Source organism: Saccopteryx bilineata, chromosome 2 (assembly GCF_036850765.1).
Source record: "Saccopteryx bilineata isolate mSacBil1 chromosome 2, mSacBil1_pri_phased_curated, whole genome shotgun sequence".
Classification (NCBI taxonomy): domain Eukaryota; kingdom Metazoa; phylum Chordata; class Mammalia; order Chiroptera; family Emballonuridae; genus Saccopteryx; species Saccopteryx bilineata.
Window position 1 is genome coordinate 72,268,219 of NC_089491.1, and position 25,138 is coordinate 72,293,356.

Sequence of the window (25,138 nt, forward strand, 5' to 3'; positions counted from 1 at the left end):
TACTCGTCTAGACCAGGGGTCCCCAAACTATGGCCCGCGGGCTGCATGCGGCCCCCTGAGGCCATTTATCTGGCCCCCACCACACTTCCGGAAGGGGCACCTCTTTCATTGGTGGTCAGTGAGAGGAGCATAGTCCCCATTGAAATACTGGTCAGTTTGTTGATTTAAATTTACTTGTTCTTTATTTTAAATATTGTATTTGTTCCCATTTTGTTTTTTTACTTTAAAATAAGATATGTGCAGTGTGCTTAGGGATTTGTTCATAGTTTTTTTTATAGTCCGGCTCTCCAATGGTCTGAGTGACAGTGAACTGGCCCCCTGTGTAAAAAGTTTGGGGACCCCTGGTCTAGACCCTACCTCCAATGCCGGGGCCACTGTATTAGCTATTCACTTCATTACCCAATTGGCCCTGGACATTTGTAAGAAACCAAAAAAGGTGGAAGAGGGCCCCCAAGCCCCTATCCGAGACCTGATGAACATTGCACTTAAAGTTTTTAACAGTTGGGGGGAAAAGGCTGAGGCTGCTTGCAAAAAGTAACACTCCAAACCCAGGCTCTTGTGGCAGCTCTGAGGCCGACAGATCAACAGGGGCAAGGAGGTGTCTGACTCAAGTCCGGGCTGCGAAGAGGAACCCCACCAGTAGCTTGCTTTAAATATAGCAAAGAAGGTCACTGGGCCCGGCAGTGCCCCTGCCCGAGGCCACCCACTAAGCCCTGCCCTGACTACAAGCAGCCCGGTCTCTGGCAGAGCGATTGCCCCTTCGGGTAACAGGCTCTTCCTTGGCATCTCCACGCAGAGGATAAACCATTCAGGTGGGAGGCCATGCCAGGCAGGCCCATCACTCAAACTTGTCAGTCTCATGGACGACTGATGCGACCCAGACTCGAAGACCCCATCACCCTCGCCGAGCCCAGGGTAATGCTGCAGGTAGCGGGTAAGTCCATCTCATTTCTTGTGAACATGGGGGCTACCTTCTCTGTTTTACCATAACACTCTGGACCTCTAGTTCTCTAGCAGGACTCAGTTATGGGAGTGGATGGGACTCCTTCTTTTCCCCTTCACACGCCACCCCGACATGTAGTTTGGACAGACTCCCGTTTCGCACTCCTTCTTAGTTATGCCATCATGCCCTGTACCCCTTCTGGGTCGGGACATTCTACAAAGTCTCGGAGCCACTATCCAGCTGACAACATCTTCCCACTTACTTCTACCACTCACTTCATGATCCTAGACCTCAAGGATGCCTACTTTACCATTCCTCTACACCCTAACTCCTACTTTCTGTTTGCCTTCACCTGGACAGACCAAGACACTAGCACAGCCCAACAGCTTACGTGGACTGTCCTACCCCAGGGGTTCAGGGACAGCCCACACCTGTTTGGGCAGGCGCTAACTCGGGATCAAGCTGCATGAAATCTCAAGACAAGTACCCTCTTACAATATGTAGATGACCTACTCCTCTGCAGCCCCTCCCTGTCCATCTCAAGGAAACACAGCGCCACCCTTCTTAACTTCCTCGCTGTGAAGGGGTATCGTGTCTCCTCTACTAAGGTTCAACTTCACTCTCAGTCTGTAGTCTATCTGGGCATCACCTTAACCCCCACCACCCAAGGTCTCACCCTAGATCAAACTCAGATCCTCTGCAGTTTCCAGCCACCTACCACCGTGGATCAAATTCTTTCTTTCCTCAGTCTAATAGGCGTTTTTTGACACTGGATTTCCAATTTTGCTCTTTTGGCTAAACTCCTCTAGGAAGCTGCAAAAAAGACTCCCACGAGACCTCTCACACACCCCCCCCAATGCCATCAAAAGGGTTTTCTCTACCCTTTGAGATGCCCTCATCTCCTCTCCCCCTCTCGCTTTACCTGACCCCAGATGCCCCTTCCACCTTTTTACTGATGAAAAGCACGGTAATGCAATTGGAGCACTGACTCAACCTGTGGGGCCTACATACAGCCCAGTGGCATATCTCTCTAAACAATTAGACACCACCAATAGTTGGCAGCCCTGCCTCCAGGCACTAGGCATGGCAGCTGAACTCACCAAGGAGGCTACTAAACTCACCCTTTCCTAACCCATCACTGTCTTCTCCTCCCACAGGCTCACTGACCTCCTTTTGCACAAATCCCTTTCTCTCTATTGGGTCCTTCCCGCCTATAAGAATTTCACCTCCTGTCCATCCAAAACCCTTCAGTCCTCTTTTGCCCTCTCCCAGACTCAACCCAGCCACTCTACTGCCAGCTCCAATGATGCTTCTGGAACCCACCAATTCTTGTACAGAACTAATAGATTTCCTCAACAGACCCTGAGATGGATTATCAGATTCTCCTTTAAAAGATCCAGATATAGGCCCTGGCCGTTTGGCTCAGTGGTAGAGCATCGGCCTGGCATGCGGGGGACCAGGGTTTGATTCCCGGCAAGGGCACACAGGAGAAGCGCCCATTTGCTTCTCCACCCTTCCCCCTCCTTCCTCTCTGTCTCTCTCTTCCCCTCCCGCAGCCAAGGCTCCAATGGAGCAAAGATGGCCTGGGTGCTGGGGATGGCTCCTTGGCCTCTGCCCCACGCACTGGAGTGGCTCTGGTCGCGGCAGAGCGACTCCCCGGAGGGGCAGAGCATCACCCCCTGGTGGGCAGAGCATCGCCCCTGGTGGGCGTGCCAGGTGGATCCCGGTCAGGCGCATGCGGGAGTCTGTCTGACTGTCTCTCCCCATTTCCAGCTACAGGGAAAAAAAAAAAAAAACAAAAGATCCAGATCTAATACTCTTTGTAGCTGGGAGCTCTGTACAGGGACCTGACCGACGATGACGGGCAGCCTACGCGGTGGTCACCACCTCCTCCACCCTAGAAGCTCAACAGCTGCCAGAGGGCACCACCTCCCAGAAAGCAGAGCTAATTGCCCTCACATAGGCACTCAGTCTGGCCCAGGGAAAACGCGTAACCATATATACTGACTCTAAATATGTTTTTCTTATCACGACAGCCACTCTGTCCTCTGGAAAGAAAGGGGCTTTCTCACTACCAAGGGCTTCCTCATAATCAATGCTACCCTCATTTCTAAACTTTTTCAGGCATTACAGCAGGTAGCTGATCAAACTCAGACCCTCTGCAGCAGGTAGCTGAGGTGGCCGTGGTACATTGTAGGGGCCATCAAACCTCTCAGGAACTGGTGGCCTTAGGAAATCCTCAATCTGATGCAGTGGCTCGAAACTCCACCTCACTTCTCTCATATTTCTTTCCACCTCTTTGATACCTTTCTACACTCTTGAGGAAGAACAGGCCCTCCCCAGAAAATGTGGAGACGTGTGCAACCAGGGATGGATTATTTCTCAGAGATAGAATTGCCCTACAAAAAGGACAGGCTGAAACTCTCCTTTCTGATATCCACTGTTCCTTACATATAGGGCCAAAAGCTCTCTATTAGTTCTTGCAACCAATCTTTTTCTTCTCAGGCCTCCAGCAGACTATCAAAAAGGTACACGCGGCATGCACTATCTGTTCCAAAACTTCTACGAAGGGATCTTCACCCCCGCTTTCCTACTCATCAGCTGAGGGGGCACTTACCTGGCCAAGATTGGCAAATCGACTTCACTCACATGCCCCCTCACAAAAAAAACTCTGCTATCTCCTAACTTTTGTTGATACCTTTTCAGGGTGAATAGAAACCTTTCCCACCTCTCAAGAAACAGCAGACACTGTTGCCTCCATTCTCGTTGAATGTATCATCCCGCAATTTGGACTGTCTATTACCATTCAGTCAGACAATGGCCCAGCCTTCACTGCCCAAATAGTCCAGCAGGTTGCCATCTCTCTCAACATCACCTGGAAGCTCCACATACCCTATCACCCTCAATCGTCGGGTAAGGTGCAAAGAGCCCATGGCATCCTGAAGGGTCAACTAACTAAATTCTCCATTGAGACCAGACTCTCCTGGCTCAACTTCCTCCCCCTGGCACTCACCAGAGTCAGAGCAACCTCACAAAACCCCACTGGACTCAGCCCCTTTGAACTGGTTTATGGTAGACCATTCCTAATTAATCACAACTTACCTGTCAACTCCCCTCCTCTTGCCACATACCTCCCCTTTCTGTCTTTACTCCACCACCTTCTTAGGAAACAGACCGGACCCTTCCTCCCATAGGGGGTCCAAGTGAAGCTCAGGTGGATGGGACCTCATGTAGGAATATTGACTACTCCTACCACAGCCAAGCTCCTAGGATAAACACCTTGGTACTATGTTTCCATCCTCAAGCTTGCCCCTGTACAGGACTACTGGCAGTCAGAATCACTGGGCTCCACCTGTCTCCAGCTCACTAAAAACTTGGGCCCTGCAGATCCTCCTGTTACTCCTGTGCCTCCCACCGGAAACCTGCTGCCAGAGTGAATTAAAGCAGGGAGCAATGCTGTTACTATATCAATGAGACTGTCCTGGTGGAAGAAATCATATATGTCTTCAACCATCTGCAAGAGAAACTGCACAAGTTCTCTCTTCCTACAACCCGCTTAACTCCTGGTGGCAGTCCCAGGGGCTATCCCAGTCCTCACCTGGGATGGCCCCTAGACTGGGATGGCCCCTATCCTAGGTTGCTTCTAATTTTCAGCATATTACACATGTTTGCTCCTCTTTTTCTTAGATTCTTACAGGGCCGCATCCACGAGGTTTCTCGAATCACATCAGCTTCCGAACTCCCTTCTCATTGATGCTCCTAACCAGCAGGAAGTAGCCAGACTAATAGCGGCACCCCTATCTAAAACAAAAGGTCAGAATGTGAGGTCAGTTGGCAATGGGGGAAAGTCACATGGAGAACCAGGTCCGGACACTTTGGCCTGAACCACCCACGCCCATGACCGCCAAAAGAAGTGGCACAAGAGCATTTTGAAACTGTCTGTCAGCCAATGAAATTGCCACAACCTGCTCCTGTCACACCACTACCACCCTACCAACACTATAAATTACCCCTGGGTAGGAGAGGCTGCGTGACTTCCCTGGCCCCTGTCGTGCGGACCAGTGAACCTCTCCCGGGAGCGCTCTAAATAAAGCTTTTTGCATGTCTACACTTGGTGGATACATCCTTTTTTCTTTGGTGAAAAATATCTTACAAATATTATATGTCAATTATAATCCAAAATGCTGGTAAAAACAAACAATCAACAAATCTTAGAGATGTCAGAGAAGTGAGGTCATGAAAAAAATTGATGTCCTCAATAGTAGAGAAACAGGTAGGTGAATACAGGGAATCATAACTTAATCACAGTGTACACCCAGAAACAGGAAACGCTGCAGGAACCAGTGTTTGAGTAGGAAAACCAGAACTGTAACTGACAAATTGCTGGAGGCTCAATGTGGACAAGTCTGAGTCAAACATTCCAAAAGACAGACTCAGTCACTGGGAACACCCACACTTTTGTGAGTTCTACATTCAGCTCTATCAGGCTCCCAAAGTGAATATCAGAGAAATATTCCCTCCTACTTCTGCATGAAAAGGAAGGGGAAATAAACTATTTTTAAAAATGTCAGAGCATTCTGTTCTTCTTCATCAGGTCAGCCCTCAGGCATGCCCAGAGACTAACGTTCTGGGGTTTTAACAGAGCTTAACCTACCTAGGGAAAGAGAAACGCCCAACTTCACCTCCCTCTAGTTTTTCTTATGGGAGATGGGAAATACCCAACTACACCCTCTTCTAGGAGTTCAGAGACACCTAAAGGGAAAGGAAACCTGGAAACGGGTGAAGTTAACAGTCCAGGGGAAGTCTCACCAAAAGACTGAAACTTAATTAAAGGAGTCAGAGGCCTCACCTCCACACAATTGTTATCACTTCACCATGAAAGGCCTATTTAACACAGTTCCACCTTCTCAATACATTATATACAACTTTCAACAAAAAATTTCAAGGCATACTAAAAAGAGAAAAAAAATCAGTTTAAAGAGACTGAACAAGTGTCAATCAGAGTCAGGCAGAAATGTTATTTAAAATCAGAACAGTTGTTAAAAAAAACCCATCATTTATAAGCTAAGAGCTTAATGGAAGAAGTAGACAACAAATAAAAATAGATGGATAATATAGACAGAAAAATGGAAGTTCTAAGGAAAACACCTAAAAGAAATTCTAGAGATCAAAAGCACTGTAATAAAAATGAAGACTATCTTTTATGATTCATTAGCAGCCTGGGCATGGCTAAGGAAAGAGTCTCTGAGCTTGAGGATGTGCCAAAATCCTTAAAACAGAAAAAAAAAAAAGACAGAAAAGCAAACAAAGACTAAAATTTTTTAAAAAACAAAACACAATATTCAATAACTGTGGGACAACCACAAAAGGTGTACAATCGCCTGACCTGCGGTGGCGCAGTGGATAAAGCATCGACCTAGAAATGCTGAGGTCGCCTGTTCAAAACTCTGGACTTGCCTGGTGAAGGCACATATGGGAGTTGATGCTTCCAGCTCCTCCCCCCTTCTCTCTCTCTGTCTCTCCTCTCTCTCTCTCTCTCTCTCTCTCTCTCTCTCTCTCTCTCCCCCCCCCCGTCTCTCCCTCTCCTCTCTAAAATGAATAAATAAAAGAAAAAAAGAAAACATAAAAAAGGTGTACCATCTGTATAAGAGAAGTAAACAGAAGCAATATTTAAAGGAGAAATCACTGAAAAGTTTCCTCAAAGTAATGTCAGATACAAAACCACAGATCTCAGAGCTCAGAAAACACCATACTGAATAAATGCAAAAAAAAAAAGAAATAAAATCACTTCACCTGAGCATATCAAACATATTAAAACGTTAAAAATTCAGAACTAAACAATACACTAAGGAAGGTTGATTGAGTAAAACAATGGTACCAATGTGGTGTCAGGATATTGACAGTGGGATGATTGCATGCATGTAAACAAAGGTATATGGAAATTTTCTGTACTTTTCATTTATTTTTTCTTGAATCTATAACTGAGCTAAAAAAATAAAGTTTATAAGTTGAAAAAAACATGTCAAGGATGTTGTCACAGAAGTAAAAAAATCTGATCAGAAAGGGAAAATTAAGTTTGAGCAGAGAACTGAAAGATGAGTAAAAGTTAAACAGAGGCAAAATGGAGGTAGAATTAAATGAGTAATAAGATTGTTGTAGGAAAAAAATAAAACAAATCCTTATATGTAAGCACAATCAATAAAATAAAAGAATAATCCAGTTGGAGAGGTGTTTGGAGGACAGTCAGGAGTGGGAAGAAAGGGCCACCAAAGTCTGACCTGATCAATTTCTGTTCTTATTCTTTTCCACAACTCAGCAAGATAGTTTCTGAAAAAAACTTGAATTCTAATAAGAGTTCCCAGGAGCACAATTTGAAAACCACTTCTTGAGACCAACATCCTTACTTTATTTTACACAGTAGGAAAATAAATATTAGAGAGGTTAGATGGCTTTCTAATAATTAATGCTTGTTAACTAATAAATGAAGGGAAAAAGACCTGTGTTGTTTCTTTTCTAAGATATAAGGCAAAAATTATTATAATTCCATATATTAAAGAGGGTACCACTTAAATCAACAGAAAATGCCATGGTAATTTGTGATTCCTCAAAAAACAAATTCAAAATCTGATGTAATTATGGAATTCTAATATTTTAGAAACTGTATAGAAAATATAATATAATCATAAATAGCCTTCACAAAAAATAAAAACATGACATGAAAGTATAATACAACAAATTATATAATTGTATATTTATTGAATTACAAAATGTTTATATGACACAAAATTGTCTACATTGTAGTCATTTTACTATTATATTATTAAATATTTATACATCAGAAAAATATTTTAATTACTGAGACTCCAGCATTTAAATTTTGGATATGATTTAAGTTTGTAAAAATGAATATTTATTTATTTATGATACAATGTCTCTGATTTATATGTATTACTTCCTCACTCCAAGGTAAATAATTCATTCATCTGACAAAGCTGTTAGTTTCCACAGTAGTCCAAGCATTAGAATCTGTATCAATTATGTGAGTTTTTTTGGATGGGTAAATTTTATTGATAGTACATGACAGGATAGGGCTTCCTAAGCCCCTCCCCCTTTTCAGGATGTCTGAGATGATAACTGTGTTCTTCAACTGAGGGCCTCTCTTCCTGTCGTTGAGGATGGTGGTCCAGGGGACTTTTATTCCTTAAAGGCCATGTGGACAATAAAGTCTACCACCTTGCTGCTGAAGCCAAATTACTTGTGATAACAGAAAATGAGTTTGAAAAAATGGCCATTGAGGGCAATGCCAGCCCCAGCATCAAAGGCATAGTAGTAGATGTCACTGTTAAAGTCACAGAGAAAACCTGGTCCTCATGTAGCCTAGGATGCCCTTGAGGGGACCCTCTGATGCCTGCTTTATGACCTTCTTGATGTCATTGTATTTGGCAGCTTTTTTCAGTTGGTAGATCAAATTCAAAATCGGTACATTGGTGATGGAGACATGGAAAGCTATGTCAATGAGCTTGCCATCCAGCTCAGGATGACCTGAAGCAGCACCAGTAGAAGCAGGGATGATGTTCTGGGCAGCCTGTTAGCCATAATACCACAACTTCCCAGAGGGGTCATCCATGGTCTTCTTGGTGGGAGCGATGGTGTAGACTGTGGTCGTGAATTCCTCCAAGATTACATAGTTGTCATAAATTACCTCAGCCAGGGGTCCAGGCAGTTGGTGGTACAGGAGAAATTGCTGACAATCTGTCACCCTTTTTATGATTTACACTCATCACAAACAGGGGAGCTGAAGCAACAGAAATGATGACCCTCTGAGCTTCACTTTTAAGTGAGCCCCAGCCTTCTTCAAGGTAGTGAGGACACCAGTGGACTCCACAACTTACCCAGTACCAGCATGACCCTATTTGATGTTGGTGAAATCTCACTCCTTGGAAGATGAAGATAGACTTTCCATTGATGACAAGCTCCCTATTCTCAGCCTTAACCGTGTCTTTATACTTGCCATGAGTAGAATGAAATTGAAACATGTAGACCATTTAGTTGAGGTCAATTAAGGGTTCATTGATAGCAACAATACACATTTTGCCAGAATAAAAGCAGCCCTGGTGACCAGGCACCCAATACGGCCAAATCAGTTCTCTCCTACCTTTAACATTGTCTCAGGGTTGTAAGTGTCATTGCTCAGAAAGACATGGCTGTCTGTTGAGCAAGAGAGGCAAGAGAGCTCTGATTATACTTTTATTATAGTACAGGGTCAAGTAGGTTGGATACTACATCTTAGTAGCATATTCAATAAACTGTAGTAAATTATATAAAAGGTAATTAGTATAATCATACATGTCATTTACTTTCCTAATCTGATATTTTATATTGCAATAAATATTTAAGTTGTCTTTATAAGTAAAATTGCATATATTTTCTCAGTTCCCAAGTGTTATATTTTCATGTCTCTAAGCTGCATGAGTTTTCCTTAGCAAAGAAATATATTTAGAAAACAAATAATAATTATAGTGAAAAGGAAAATTCTATTTAATATATAGTAATTAAATTTTTTTCATCTAAATTAAGATTTATCTATTTCACAAACTAATAATTTGCTTATCACAATTAGGTAAAATTGTGGCTTAATAATTCATAATAAATGTATGATTACTTTAGTTCAACTCATAAAACACCCACAGGGCATATTTACAAATTACTTTATTGTCAGTTATACTTTGTCAATGACAAAAATAATGTGCAGAATTTCTAAAAAGATTTGGATCTCTCTTTTTTGAAGTAGGCAGGCAGGGAAAATAAAGTTGAATACTAAGCCGATTTTTAACCTTGTTTTCTGCCTCACTTCATCTTATGAGTAACTAGCAAGCATTTTAAAACAAAAGTTAATATTATGTTGACTTTGTTAATTACAAAGCAGTAGATAAGATAAAATTAAAGCTATTATATGAAATTCAAATTTTAATCACCAGTCTTTTTAAATGTCTATTTTGAAGAAGTCACTCTTACTTGTGTATATGTAGCTATTCAACAAGATCATATAGTAGTATTTTAACTAAAGGTTTCCTGAAAGTATAGTTTATATTTGTTTTTACAAGTTTTATTCTATATACAATAAAATATAACAGCACCAAGATTATTTTGCATGTTTTTAAATTTTTCAGAGTCAAATTATACTGTCTTCTTCCATTTCACAACCAATAACACTAGGTAATATGAAGAAATATGTTTTAGATTTATAATGTTTAGGCATGTAAAAATTTAAATATTTTTCCAAACTACTAATTACAAAAATATGAAATAATAAGTAATTTTCAATCATAAATACATGAAATAAACCTTTGTCATTCATTTGTCTTTCCGAGTTAAATGAGTAATAGTTAAGAAATGTCTACCTTACCAACTGCATCTATTCTATTTACTCTTATTTTTAGTTTGATGTTGTCTCATTTCTTTATTTAATTTTGTTTTTCTTGCCCAAGGACACATATCCAAAAAAATATTGTTAAGGGTAATATCAAAGAGTTTACAGCATATGTTTTCTTCTAGGAATTTTATGATTTCAGGTTTTAATTCATTTTGAATTTGTTTCTGTATATGTTGACAGAAAGTGGTCTAGTGTCAATTCTTTGCATGCATCTGTCCAGTATTCCGAATACCATTTATTAAAAAGATAGTCTTACTTCACTTGGTAATCTTGCCTCATTTGCCATAGATTAATTGCAAATTAAAACCACATTGAGATATCACCTTATATCTTATCAATAGCTACCATCAATTAATCAAAAAATAGCAAGTATTTGTGAGGATCATGGAGAAAAGGGTAACCTTGAGCTCTGCTGCTGGGACTGTAAATTGGGCAGCCACTATGGAAACAGTACAGGGGTTCCACATACAATTAAACTTAGAACTACCAATGATCCAGACATTTCACTTCTGAGTATTCATCTAAAGAAATTCAAAACATTAAATTGAAACGGTGTATATATATACTTCTATGTTTATTGCAGCATTATTTACAATAGCCAAGATATGAAGCAATTGAAATATTCATTAAATAACAAATGGATAAAGATGTAATACATATATACAGTAAAATATTACTCAGTCATAAATAAGAATGAAATTCGGCACTTCGTGCAGCATAGACAAACAAAGAGGATATTATACAAAGTAAAATAAAATTGACAAAAAAACACTGTTTGATTTTACTTTTATCTGGAATCTAAGATAAAATAAACAAACAAACAAAATAGAAACTAACTCATAAATACAGAAAACAAATTGGTGGATGCTAGATGATAAATGGTTTGGGCAGGGGATGGCTGAAACATGTAAAAGAAATGAAAAAGTACAAATTATCAGTTATTATTTTTAAATTTTATTTAAAAAATTAACTTTAACATGGTGACATTGATTAATAAGAGTACATAGGTTTCAGGTAGACATTTCTATAGCATTTGAAGTGTTGATTATGCTGTCACCCAAAGTCAATTCATTTTCTGTCACCTTATATTTGTCCCTCTTTACACCCTTCCCGCCACACCCTCTGTTCCACCTCCCCCCCCACATGTTCCCTTCCCCCTGGTAACTATTTCACTTTTATCTATGTATATGAGTCTCAGTTTTATATCCCACCTATGTGTGAAATCATAAAGTTCTTAGCTTTTTCTGATTTGCTTATTTCACTCAGTATAATGTTCTGAAGGTCCATCCATGTTGTCATAAATGGCACTATGTCATCATTTCTTACGACTGAGTAGTATTTCATTGTATATATGTACCACTCTTCTTTACCCAATCCTCTATCGAGGGACACTTTGGTTGTTTCCATGTCTTGGCTACAGTGAATGATGCTATGATAAATATGGAGGTGTATGTGTCTTTATGTACCAAAGTTTTCAAGATTTTGGGGTAGATACCCAGTAGAGGAATTGCTGGGTCATATGGTAGTTCTATTCTTAGTTTTTTGAGAAACCACCGTACTTTCTCTCGTAATGGTTGTACTAATTTGTATTCCCACCAGCCATGAATGAGGGCTTCTTTTTCTTCATAGTCTCTCTAAAACTTGTTATTACCTGTCTTGTTGATAATAGCCAATCTAACAGGTGTGAAGTGATATCTCATTGTAGTTTTGATTTGAATTTCTCTAATAGCTAGTGAAAATGAGCATCTTCTATATATCTATTGGTCATTTGTACGTCCTTTTGGGAGAAGTGTCTGTACAGGTCCCTCCCCATTTTTTAATTGGATTGTTTTCTTGTTAGTTGCTGAACATGATGAGTTCTTTATATATTTTGAATATTAACCCTTTATCAGAACTGTTTTTTATAAATATCATCTTCTATTTAATTGACTGTTTATTTGATTGTCAGTTTCTTTTGCTGTGCAGAAGATTTTTAGTTTCATATATTCCAATTCACTTATTTTGCCTTTACTTCCCTTGTCTTTGGGGTCTAATTAATAAGTTGTTCTCTATGGTCAAGGCCTATGAGCTTAGTACCTATATTTTCTTCTATGCAATTTATTATTAGAGTTCTTATATTTAGGTCTTTGATCCATTTTAAATTACTTTTGTGCAGGGAAGCAATCTGTAGTCAAGTTTTATTCTTTTGCATGTGGCTTACCAATTTTCCCAGAACCATTTATTGAAGAGGCTTTCTTTACTCCATGGTGTGTTTTTGGCTCCTTTGTCAAAGATGATTTGTTCACAAAACGGTGTTTTATTTCTTGGCTCTTGATTCTGTTCTATTGGTCTGTATGTCTGTTTTTCTGCCAATGCCATGCTATTTTGATTGTCAAGGATCTATAGTGTAATTTAAAGTCAGGTAGTGTGATACTTCCAGCTTTATTCTTTTTCTTCAGTATTGCTTTGGCTATTCGGATTGTTGTTGTTTTTTTTTGGTTCCATACAAACCTGGTGATTTTTTCTATTTCTTTAAAGAATGACATTGGAATTTTGATGGGAATTACATTAAATTTGTATATTGCTTTGGGTAATATGGCTTTTTAACTATACATATGATATATACTGATTCCTCTAATCCATAAACATGAAATATTTTTAAATTTTATTGTGTCTTTTTAAATTTCCTTCAATGTTTTGTAGTTTTCAGTATATAGGTCCTTCACATTCTCTGTTAAGTTTATTCCTAGGTATTTTTGTTGTTGTTAAAATTGTAAAAGGAATTGTTTTTTTGGAGTTCATTTTTTGATGTGTCATCATTGTCATATAGGAAACCAGTGAACATTTGTATATTGATTTTGTATCCTGTGACTTTACTGCATTGGATTATTCTTTCTAATAGGCTTTTGGTGGAGTCTTTAGGGTTTTCTATATACAGGATCATATCATATGGAAAAAGTGATACATTTAATTCTTCTTTCCCAATATAGATGCCTTATATTTATTTCTTTTGCTTGATTGTTCTGGCTAAAACTTCCAGAACTATGTTGAGTAGAAGTGGAGAGAGTCGGCAGCCTTGTCTTACTTCTGATTTTAGAGAAAAAGCCTTCATTTTTTTACCATTTAGTATGATATTAGCAGATACTTTGTCATATATGGCCTTTATTATGTTGATGTAATTTTTTTCTATTCCAATTTTATTGAGTGTTTTAAATATAAAGGGATGTTGTATCTTATCAAATGCTTTTTATGCATCTATTGTTAGGTTCACATATTTCTTCTTTGTTTTGTTGATGTGGTGTATTACGTTGATTGATTTCCATATGTTGAACCATCCTCATCCTCCTGGAATTAATCTCATTTGATCGTGGTGTTTATTTTTTAAGGTGCTGTTGTATTTGATTTGCTAGTATTTTGTTTAGGACTTTTGCATTTTTATTCATTAGATATACTGGTCTGTAGTTTTCTTTTTTTGTGTTGTCCTAGGTTTTGGTATGAGGGTTATGTTGGCTTCATAAAATGTGTTGAGGAGTATTGCTTCTTCTTCTATTTTTTGAAAGATTTTGAGAAAGCTAGGTATTAAATCTTCTTTGAATGTTTGGTAGAATTCACTATGGTAGCCATGTGGTTCTGAACTTTTGTTTTGGAGAGATTTTAACAGTTGTATCTATTTCCTCCTTGCTTATAGGTCTATATAAGTTTTTCACTTCTTCATAACTCAATCTAGGAAGATTGTATAGTTCTAGAAATTGATCCATTTCCTCTAGGTTTTTGAATTTGGTGGCATATAATCTTTCATAATATTCTACTATGATCCTTTGTATACATATGATGTCTGTAGTAATTTCTCCTCTTTTATTTCAGATTCTGTTTATATGAGTCTTTTCTGTTTTCTCCTTATTGAGTCTAACCAGTGATTTGTTGATTTTGTTGATCTTTTCAAAGAACAAACTCTTTGTTATATTAATTTTTTCTGTAGTTTTTTTGTTCTCTATTTTATTTAGTTCTGTTCTAAATTATACTATTTTCTTTCTTTTGCTGACTTTTGGCTTGTTTTTCTTTTTCTAGTTCCTCAAAGTGTGATTTTCAGTTGTTTACTTGGGATCTCTCTTGTTTCTTGATATAAGCCCATAATGATATAAATCTTCCCCTTATTATTGCTTTCCCTGCATCACAGAAATTTTGATATTTTGTGTTGTCAGTTTTGTTTGTCTGTATATATCTTTTGATCTCTGCTTTTATTTATTCTTTGACCCTATAACTTTTTAGAAGTATATTGTTTAATTTTTACCTTTATGTGTGTGAGTTTCTTTACTTCCTTTTTACAACTGAATTCTAATTTCAAAGGCTTATGATCAGAAAATATGTTTGGTATAATTTCAATCTTCCTGAATTTGTTGTTAGTTTTTTGGTCCAACATATGGTGTATCCTTGATAATATTCTATGCACACTGAAGAAGAATGTATAATCTGATGTTTTGGGATGAAAAGTCCTATAAATGTCTATTATGTCCATTTGGTCTAGAGTGTCATTTAAGGTCCATATTTCTTTATTGATTTTCTGTTTAGAGGATCTATCTAAAGACATAAATGGTGTGTTGAAATCCCCAAGTATGATCAAATTGCCTGTTATTAAATTAGTCACAAGGAAGGAAAATACAACATAAGTAATACTGTAAATAACATTGTAATAACTATTTATGCTATCAGATAGGTGCTAGACTTATCCAGGTGATCACTTCATCTAATCACTGTTTTGTACACCTAAAACTATTATAATATTGTATGTCAACTGTAATTAAAAAATAACTTTAAAATATATGATTAAAGCAAAGTGTTCAATAAAATAAAATAAAAAATAAGTAAATTTGAAGACTAAAAAATTTACAATTAACAACAATCCTGAGATAATTTCTTTAACTGACCAATAGAATGGAGAATTCTCAGGGTATACCTAAAAAAAACAAAAGAGAGAAAAACAAAGGACAGCACTATCCACATTGGGTTTCATCACAAATACTGGAAATTAGCAGCACTTGCTACTTATTGAATTTCAATTTTTTTTTAATATTCAGTGACTTTCTAGATATATATACTAATTAAAATCTATCATTGTTATTAAATATGGAGATTTTTATGAATCAATAAAAAATTTACTCCTCAAACTTATGGGCTTGATAGATATAACAGGAAGAATTAATACATTGCAAGGAGTTGTGACAATGTCTGATGGAGATATCAGACTCTATGCCAGCTATTCAGAAGAAGAATAAATCAAAATATATTATAGAATTGCCAAATCAGTTTATAAAATTAGAGAACTCTTGCAAAAACTAAAGAATTACAAGTTTAATTAGTTTTTAGTTGCAACTCCCAGAACCACATTGCATGCCCTAAAATTTGCTGTAATGACATAATCGGGGATGTGTTCAATCAAGAATCTACTTCTGCAGTATTAGTTCTAGGATTTATACATCTTTTTTCATGATCTATACCATCAAATGTGTGTGTGAATGTCACTGTTATACACAGTGAAATTTCCTCATAAAATACATGTTAAGGAACACATGCAGGCCCTGGCCAGTTGGCTCAGTAGATAGAGTGTCAGCCCAGAGTACAAACATCCTAGGGTTCAAGCCCTTGTAAGGGCACACAGGAGAAGTAAACATCTGCTTCTTTCCCTTTCCTTCTCCCCCTTCTCTCCCTCTTGCCTCCCATCGTCAGTGGCTCAGTTGGTGTAAGTGTTGGCCTCAGGAGCTGAGGACAGCTTGGTTGATCAAACATTGGCTCCAGATGGGGTTGCTGGGTAAATCCCAGTAGGGGCACATGTGGGAGTCTATCTCATTATCTTCTCTCCTATCATTAAAAAGAAAGAACACACTCAAAGACCAATTTTATTTTGTGTCATGTTACTGTGTTTCTGGTGATTTTCTTACAATCATTCCTATCAAGCAATAAAGACAATAGTTTTAACAGATTTTGTGAAAAACAATAATAGGATAATTAATTATGGTTTCAGTTGGATGTATAATTGCCTGTCCAGTGTCATGCTAATTTTGCAAGAGGAAGCAAGAGATGTAATATATAGAACAACTAAAAAATTAAGACTACTAAGGTTTCTATTTTAAGTGATTATAAAAATATTTAAAATTAAAAATTTCTACTTCAGAAAAAAGACATTTCCTTTATACATGTTGTATAAATTATATTGGCATCCTGCTAATTATTTTACTCTGAGAAGGGAGCAAGGTTGATTAGACCATGTTGATTATTAGTTTTTGTCTGAAATAATAAACATCATATGCCTTGAGCCATCTAATTTCATTCAGTTTGTCTACCACTATGACCATTCGGCATTTCTGTTTGCTCCCATGGTAAGTGTAGAAAGATTTACAATACTCTTTTCTGAGAAACTGAAATGTCCTCAGTGGGCCTGCTTAAGAGACAAGTACTTAATGTGAGAAGAGTTTTGTTTTGTACCACTTGAACCTTGGTCTTCCCACTAGAGCTTTTGACAAGAGTGTTAAACCTGGAAGTAGCCTCTGGTTGATCTTATTATGGGCATTTATGTCCCTTGAGCATTGTACTGAAACTTCCAATTCATTTCCAAGAGACCTCAGACACTGACCAGAGGATAGTTCTTTTAGTTAAAATAAAACTGAATTTACCCTCATACTGAGATGTGAATCATTACCTAGCACTTTTCTTTCTGGCACATGTTTCTCCTTTATTAATTTCATTAATATTGTGCCCAAAGAAAACCTTTGGCTATGAAAGTTCTAATTTAGAGATAATTCTTATCTTTTATTGATGACAGATATTCTATTTATGTTACTCTGACATTCTCTATAAATTATTTGGGGAGACTCAGTCATACTGTACCTACTATGTACCAGGCACTTTATGTCATCATTTTATTCATAGTCAGAGTCACTCAATGAAGTATTATTATCACCATTTTATAGGTGAATAAACTAAAATTCAAAGAGGTAAATTAACTACCTGATGACTGACAGTAAGAAATAGGCCTTTGGTTTGTATAAAGACATGAATACCTTCAAAGTCTATGCTCATTCCACTAAATTTCAGAGCTCTTTACTATCTTCTAGTAAAGTACTTTTATCAAGCAGACATATCAAAGATTATCTGAAAGAGCTCACTGCAAGTATCAAATTTTATGGATGTCTCATTGTAACCATAAAGAAACTTCATTTTTTTAATATGACCTTTTCCCTTCTCTTTTTCATTCAAACTGGTCTCATCCAGCACCCTGCCTTACCCACCTACTTCTCCCTTACAGGTCTATTCTGTTCATCATTAAGCCCTCAGGACAATAAGGTTCTGGTCAGCATCCAATAGTCTTCGAAACAAAAGCCTCAAATCTACTGACCACAGGAAAAAAGTTTTTGCAAAACTTAAAATAATACCTAAGTTTTTAGTTATGTTTTATCTCTAGACCTAAAAAAGCAGAATGACTCCACTGATCACACCTTTCAAAACCAGACAGAGTCACATCAGAGGGACAACAGGACCAGATGAAATAATTACCTCCTACCCTAGTGCCAACCAACCAATAGAGCACACCATGATTAATGATTTCCCCCCTATACAACTCATCCCTTAAAAACCTCCAGGGAGCCTGGTCTTCGAACAATACCTCACATATGACTCCAGGTTTGATGCCATGTTCTTAAGTAAACCTGTATTTTCTTTGCTGCAAGCTCCTGTTTTCATTTAATAGGGTTTTGATGCATGCTGATGAACAACCTCCTTTAGTTCAGTAACATATTTCACCTTGGAAATGAATTACATTTTGTGTTATACTATATGATATATTTGCAGTTGTTTTAAAATACTCTAAATTATTTACACGTTAAATCACTTTTTAAAAAAATACTGGAGAGAAATTGATGGTCTCAATATAACATTATGTTTATTCTGTTACTTTATCTAATCATCATGCAGAGCTTCATACTTCCAAAATTATAAGGATATGCAAACCAGTCTGAGAAGCACAAACAACATAACACAGGAAGTCAATGGTATAAACAAGGCCATCAGGACCAATAAGAGCTTGGCAAAGTAAAGCAATTTCAATGTGAGTAATATGGTACACGTGGACACATGACAGATTCATTGGAGTAGAACTATGGAAAGCATGAATCACAGTAATTCTTTTTCATTAATTACCTGTCAATCTATTTAGAAGAGAGTAGAAAACAACTATTCTATAAAAGCAATTCAATGCAATCCAACACACCCATTATTAAGTGATTAGTAAAATGACAGGCACGATGTCAGATGTTAGATTGCTATAAACATTTGTAAAACATAGTTTCTGCTCTTAAAACTCTAACAACTTGGAAGAAGAGACAGACACACAAAATTATAATTATATATAATGTGATAAACATTGTAATAGAAGTATTCAGATAATACACAGAAACTACTGAAGAAAGTGTCTCTACGGGGTGCAATCTTGCCTGGATTTTTGAGAATTTGGTATAGAAAAAGAGTGTAGAATAACACTCAGTTATGAAATAGCGTGATGTGTTTTGGGAATGTTAAATTGATTAACAGGCCTGATTGCAAAAGAACGCTCATGAGGGGAAACATGTATAGGGAGAAACAGTATATAAAGTGAAATATAAATAATAAGAACCCTTTAAATGTTCACGTGGTTTGCTTCACTTTTTTTTATAAAACTCAAAATGTTTTTGTAGTTACTCATTCAGTGGCTACCTACACTACCAGACTGTAAAATCAAAAATCGCAGAAGCTGTGTCTTGTCCTCTCCTGCTTAGCATAGTTCTCGACACATATAAGATGTAGGATGTTTGTAGAAAAAAAGGAAGAAAAAATATATACTTGATATAGTGCACCAGATAGCCAGTGATAAAAAACTTGTAGTGAGGGGTGTAGCATATGGAAAACAGTGTCTTTAGAAGACATGACTGAAAATACTATGAGGGATGGCTTAGGTGGAGGTTGCATGAGATGTTAGTTCACACCCTTAACTCACCTCAGGGATAGTGAGAGGCCTGGAGAGAAGAGTAGCAGACCACATAGGGAAGAAAAGGATGACTGAGAGACGTATGTGTAACATATAATTATCCAGAATTTTCAAAAGTAGTATAAAAATGCTGAAAAAAAAAAGGTAAGAAGATTATTTCTAATCTGAAGGACAGGAGGGTTCAATGATTTTGAAGGAAAATAAGCTAGTTTGGGGCAGAAATTAAGACGCGGTAAGAGATGTAAATTGAAACTACTAAGGTCTGTTATCGAAGTAATTTATCTGCATAGGCTTTTTTGTTGGTCAATTTTATTGTTTGATATGTTATAATTTAAGAGTAAAGACAATGTTATAAATGTTTAAATTTGCTTTACTAATTTATACATTTGTTTTTTTAAGCTACACTTTGGTCAATTTACAAATGTATCACTTTTAAAAAATGTATTATCCTTTTGCTTAGAAATATTAATTTGTAGATTCAGACCTCTATTATTTGCAATGATTTCAATGAGCAAGGATTCCCATCCTTTGGAAATAGCTTATATCTTGATTAGAGTACTACAGAGTATGTCTGCGAAAATCTCTTTCTAAACTTACAAAGGATAAGTAGTAAAGGAACTTTGGACCCTTCCAGAACAATATCTACTATTTTATTCCTTCTTCAAGGAAATGTTTCAAACCTTTTCTTCATTTTCTTTTAAGATGAAAACACCTTTAGTCTATTGTATATATAGACTATAGTATATTATATGTAGTTTAATATATATATATATATATATATATATATATATATATATATATTAGATAATGAGGTCATGGGTCTGAATTAATAGCAAAAACACATCAAGTTTTCTTAAGCCCTGGATGAAATGCAGAGACAGACCATATCAAAGATTTAATCTTTTCTCAAAGTTTTTCTTCTCATTGACTAAATGAGGTTTACAATAGTGTTCACTGCATACTTTTTTATAATGAGAAGTTTTCATGTTGATTTTTGAGGTGTAGGGGACCAAGTTTCATCTTTAGTTACAAACTTAATGCTCAGCAAGAGAAGAAGATTGATATTTTTTTATGGTGCTAAAGAATCATATGTAAAATTAGGTAAAATAAAGAAAATATTATAAACTTTTGAAAATAAAATAAAAGTGGCAGGTAAACCAAGAAGATATGTTTGAAGAACACCCATTGTATTAAAAAGAAGGCAAAATATTAAGAGTGAATGAGTAATATGGAAACTGTGAGCCCTGACCAGTTGGCTCAGTGGTAGAGTGTTGACCCAGCATGTGGATGTCCCGGGTTTCATTCCTGGTTAAGGCACACAGGAGAAGTACCCATCTGCTTCTCCACCCATCCCCCTTTCACTCCTCTCTCTCTCTCTCTCTCTCTCTCTCTCTCTCTCTCTCTCTCTCTTTCTCTTCTTCTGCAGCCATGGCTCGATTGGAGCAGGTTGGCCTCAGGTGCTGAGGATGGCTCCATGGCTTCCACCACAGGTGCAAAGAAGAGCTCGGCTGCTGAGCAACGGAACAATGCTGCAGAGCATCACCCCCCAGTGGGCTTGCTAGGTAGATCCTGTTCAGGGTGTATGCAGGAGCCTATCTCTCTGCCTCCTCTTTTCTGACTGAATAAAAAACAAAATTGTGATGGAAATGTGACAGGAAAAATAAAGAGAGCAATAACAAAGACATTTGATTCTAAAAGTTCAAGTATTAAGCTTTGCATGAAATGAATTTAAGAAACGGTATAGAGACTCAGAAAAGTGCCACTTGGAAACCATTGCTAATTTTCTATTATTTTTCATAAAATAGTAAACAGTAAATATTGGGAAGGTGAAAAAGAAGCATATGATTATAGTAAAATTGTATTTCTCTGGAATAAATTTTAAGGTATGGGACACAAGTTTATATATTACAAATTTTAAGAAATTTGAACTCGTATGTCTAAGTTTAGACAAGCAAGAATTTATAGTACAGATTGTACATGTATTGTTCTTATTTATAATATAAAACAAATTCTTTGGAACACTGTCTGGCTGCCAGAATGTTGGCAGGATGAAGAAGAAAATGAACTATAAATTAAGAAGTGTGTCACCTATAGTTTATAAGCCACAGTTGTTCTGCAAAGGAAATGGGTGCTTTAATTATATAGAGGTAAGTCATTTTTTTATTTTTTATTGAATTTATTGGGGTAACACTGGTTAATAAATTATATAAATCTCAGGTACACAATTTTACAATACATCATCAGTATATTGCATTGTGTGTTAATTACCTGGAGTCAAGTCTCCCTCCATCATCTTCTATCCTCCCTCTACCCTCGTCTACCTCCCCCACTCCCTTTCTCTCCTGCCATCCCCACATTGTTGTCTGTCTGTAAGTCTCTTTTCATTGCTTAATCCCTTCATCCTCTTCACCCAATTAGACAGAATTCTTATAAAAAAATTTACCATAGATTGTTTTGTAGCAAATGTACCTTCTGACCACAAGACTAGTACATTTTTTTCTAGCTACTCACAGGGCAAACCATAAATGCAGTAAATGCACACTTCAAGCTCTTATATACTAAAGGAGGATTAGTTGGTAGTCTCAGAAAGTGAAAAAATCTGTTTAACGTATCACAGAGCTACAGTTAATGTTAGTTGATTCTGTGAAGAAATAATGGTACCATTTTCCTAAGTACATCCTGCAATATTACTAGCAGTTATTGGCCTTGGGAAAAAAGTGACTGGTTATTGTAAGGATGTTTAACAGATATTTTAGGAGTAAAATTTTAAAAGATATAAAGGTCTTCCTACAGTTTCAAACCTATAGTAAATGTTAGCAGGTGTTCATACACCAGAACAACTATGTGTTTAAGAAAAATCACTACCCATCCTTCTATATTACATGTGCAAATGTGAATAGACTTCAATGCCTACTATGTAATGACCCAGTTACATCACTTGGGGAAGGTGTTCTGGCAAGAATACAGCACTTCTATTCTTACATACCAAAAATAATAACCACACTATTCTAGGACAACTTTATTTTTTATTGATTTTAATGAGACAGAGGTAGAGAGAAAGAGAGAGAAGCATTTGTTTGACGTTCCACTTAGTTGTACATTCATTGGTTGCTTCTTGTATATACCCTGACCAGCAACTGAACCTGCAACCTTGATGTTTTAGGACGACACTCGAACTGGTTGAGCTAACCAGCCAGGGCGATGTAGGTTGTTTATACCTTTATGTGTTTTGTCACTGCAAACCACTCTTTTGAGTGGCAGATTAGACATGTCACTGTAAGAAATTTCCTCAAATAAAACGATCTTTTACTTTAGGACAGCAAATTCAATAAAACACATGTTCAGAGTTGATGTTTAAAGAAGGAAAATATAAATTTAGCAACAAGAACTGACTGAGAAGTTAAATAGCGATAGGCAATCAAAAAAAGGACAAAACGGGAGAAACAGTTGATTTTGAAAGTGGATGCTGTAGGCAGATGTCTTGGTCTTTTTTTTTTTTTTTTTTTTTTTTTAGCGCCTGAGGCAGAAGCCAAGGAGCCATCCCCAGCACCCGGGCCATCTTTGCTCCAATGGAGCCTCGGCTGCGGGAGGGGAAGAGAGAGACAGAGAGGAAGGAGAGGGGGAGGGGTGGAGAAGCAGATGGGCGCTTTTCCTGTGTGCCCTGGCCGGGAATCGAACCCGGGACTTCTGCACGCCAGGTCGACGCTCTACCACTGAGCCAACTGGTCAGGGCCAGATGTCTTGGTCTTGAAGCTGGAGTAACTGTACAGTAGTAGAGACCCTCATGCACACCCTTTAACATTTTTCTTTCTCTTAAAAAGAAGACAACACTCCCCAAATAGAGTTGCTTGTGCTAAGCCCCACATCACAAAACCAAGAGTGAACTTTATTACAGTTTTGGCTCTCCCAGAATTGAAATCTTTAATGAGTCAATTAGGAATAACCTAATTAGAACTAGTTAGCTAATATGTCTAGTAGACCCCTACTGTCCCAAAGTAAAAGTGACCTTGCAATAAACCTATGTGTCTAGTGTAACTTTGTTTCTGCTCCCTTCTGCCTGTAAAAGTCTTTCATTTAATACAGCTCCTCCGAGGTCCTTTTTATCTGCTAAAATGGATGGTGCCCAATTAATGAATTCTTGAATGAGGCCAATAAGGTTGTTAATATTTATTGAGTTGAATGTTGTTTTTTAACATGCCTTATTTGTCCTCAATTGTAAAATGAGATAATAGAATGCCTTTTTTTTTTTAGGGTTTCTGAGAGGATTAAATATATGTTAAAGTTTGTAAGGTACTTAGAAAAGATTCTTACATATCTTAAGCATAATATCTGTGTGTTTAATAAAAAAAATAGCAAAATGTAGACAAAAGATGCTTCAGATAAATTATGAAGATGGAAAACCCATCATTGACCTAGATGGTAATAGAAAACTTTTATAAAATACTTTGTGTATTTAGGACATGTGTGGATACCAGGTATTATGATGAGTAGGTAAGGATTATTTCAATTCAGTCATTCCCTTGGAATACTTTCAGCTTTCATAACTTGCTGGTTACATTACTTCCACTCAGGGCTCAGTCTAGGTTAACATACCACAAGTGTGACTGCTATTGATAACATGTGACATGGATGCAATTTGAGTACATTGCATTCACTTGGAAACCAGAGTACCCTTAAAACAAGTCTCAACTGAGCATATTCAACTCCTGAATGCAGTTCAGTGTAAGCAGGCCTGATACTTATCACAAATGGCCTTTCTAAAGTTCTCGGGGAAAATCATCAGGGAAGCAATGTGGGAAAATTTTTATCAATATTGTGAATGATGTCAACATATATACCCCTGGGCATTATTCTGGTTCTATGAATGCTAGTTTATAGAGTATTCCAGTCAATTTCCTGTAGCCTAAGAGCAAAGTAGACTTCTGCACATAGGAGCAATGTATTGTCCTTTATATTAAAGAAGTGATCTTAAAAACTTTATTCAGGTTGAAAGCATTGAGTGCATTAGTTGCTGCCTGCCTCTCAACAGTATATTCTGTACAGGTAAAAATACGATTTTTAACAAACAAGAAAAACAAACAAAAATGCACAGACACAGACAGCAGTATAATGGTTATCAGAGGGAAAGGGGGTAGGGGGCGGTAAAGAGTAAAGGAGGCCCTGGCCGGTTGGCTCAGTGGTAGAGCATCGGCCTGGCGTGCAGGGGTCCCGGGTTCGATTCCTGGCCAGGGCACACAGGAGAAGCGCCCATCTGCTTCTCCACCCCTCCCCCTCTCCTTCCTCTCTGTCTCTCTCTTCCCCTCCAGCAGCTGAGGCTCCATTGGAGCAGGGATGGCCCGGGCGCTGGGGATGGCTCCTTGGCCTCTGCCCCAGGTGCTAGAGTGGCTCTGGTCACAACAGAGCGATGCCCGGAGGGGCTGAGCATCGCCCCCTGGTGGGCAGAGCATCGCCCCTGGTGGGCGTGCTGGGTGGATCCCGGTGGGGCGCATGCAGTAGTCTGTCTGACTGTCTCTCCCCGTTTCCAATTTCGGAAAATTACAACAACAAAAAAAAAGTAAAGGAGGTCAAATACATAATGACAGAAGAATATTTGACTGCATAGTAGGCACACAATGCAAAATAAAGATGAGACATCATAGAATTGTACACTTGAAACCTATATAATCATATTAACCAATGTCACACCAATAAATTTAATTTAAAATGTACAAATCGGTAGCTATAAAAATAGTCATAGGTATGTATATACAATTCAGCATAGGCAATATAG

At 37.6% G+C, this 25,138-nt stretch overlaps 1 pseudogene; it reads right to left on the reverse strand.

The window, feature by feature from the left end:
• Positions 1-8,137: 8,137 nt before the first annotated feature.
• Positions 8,138-9,083, reverse strand: LOC136322240 (glyceraldehyde-3-phosphate dehydrogenase-like; annotated as a pseudogene).
• Positions 9,084-25,138: the final 16,055 nt, after the last annotated feature.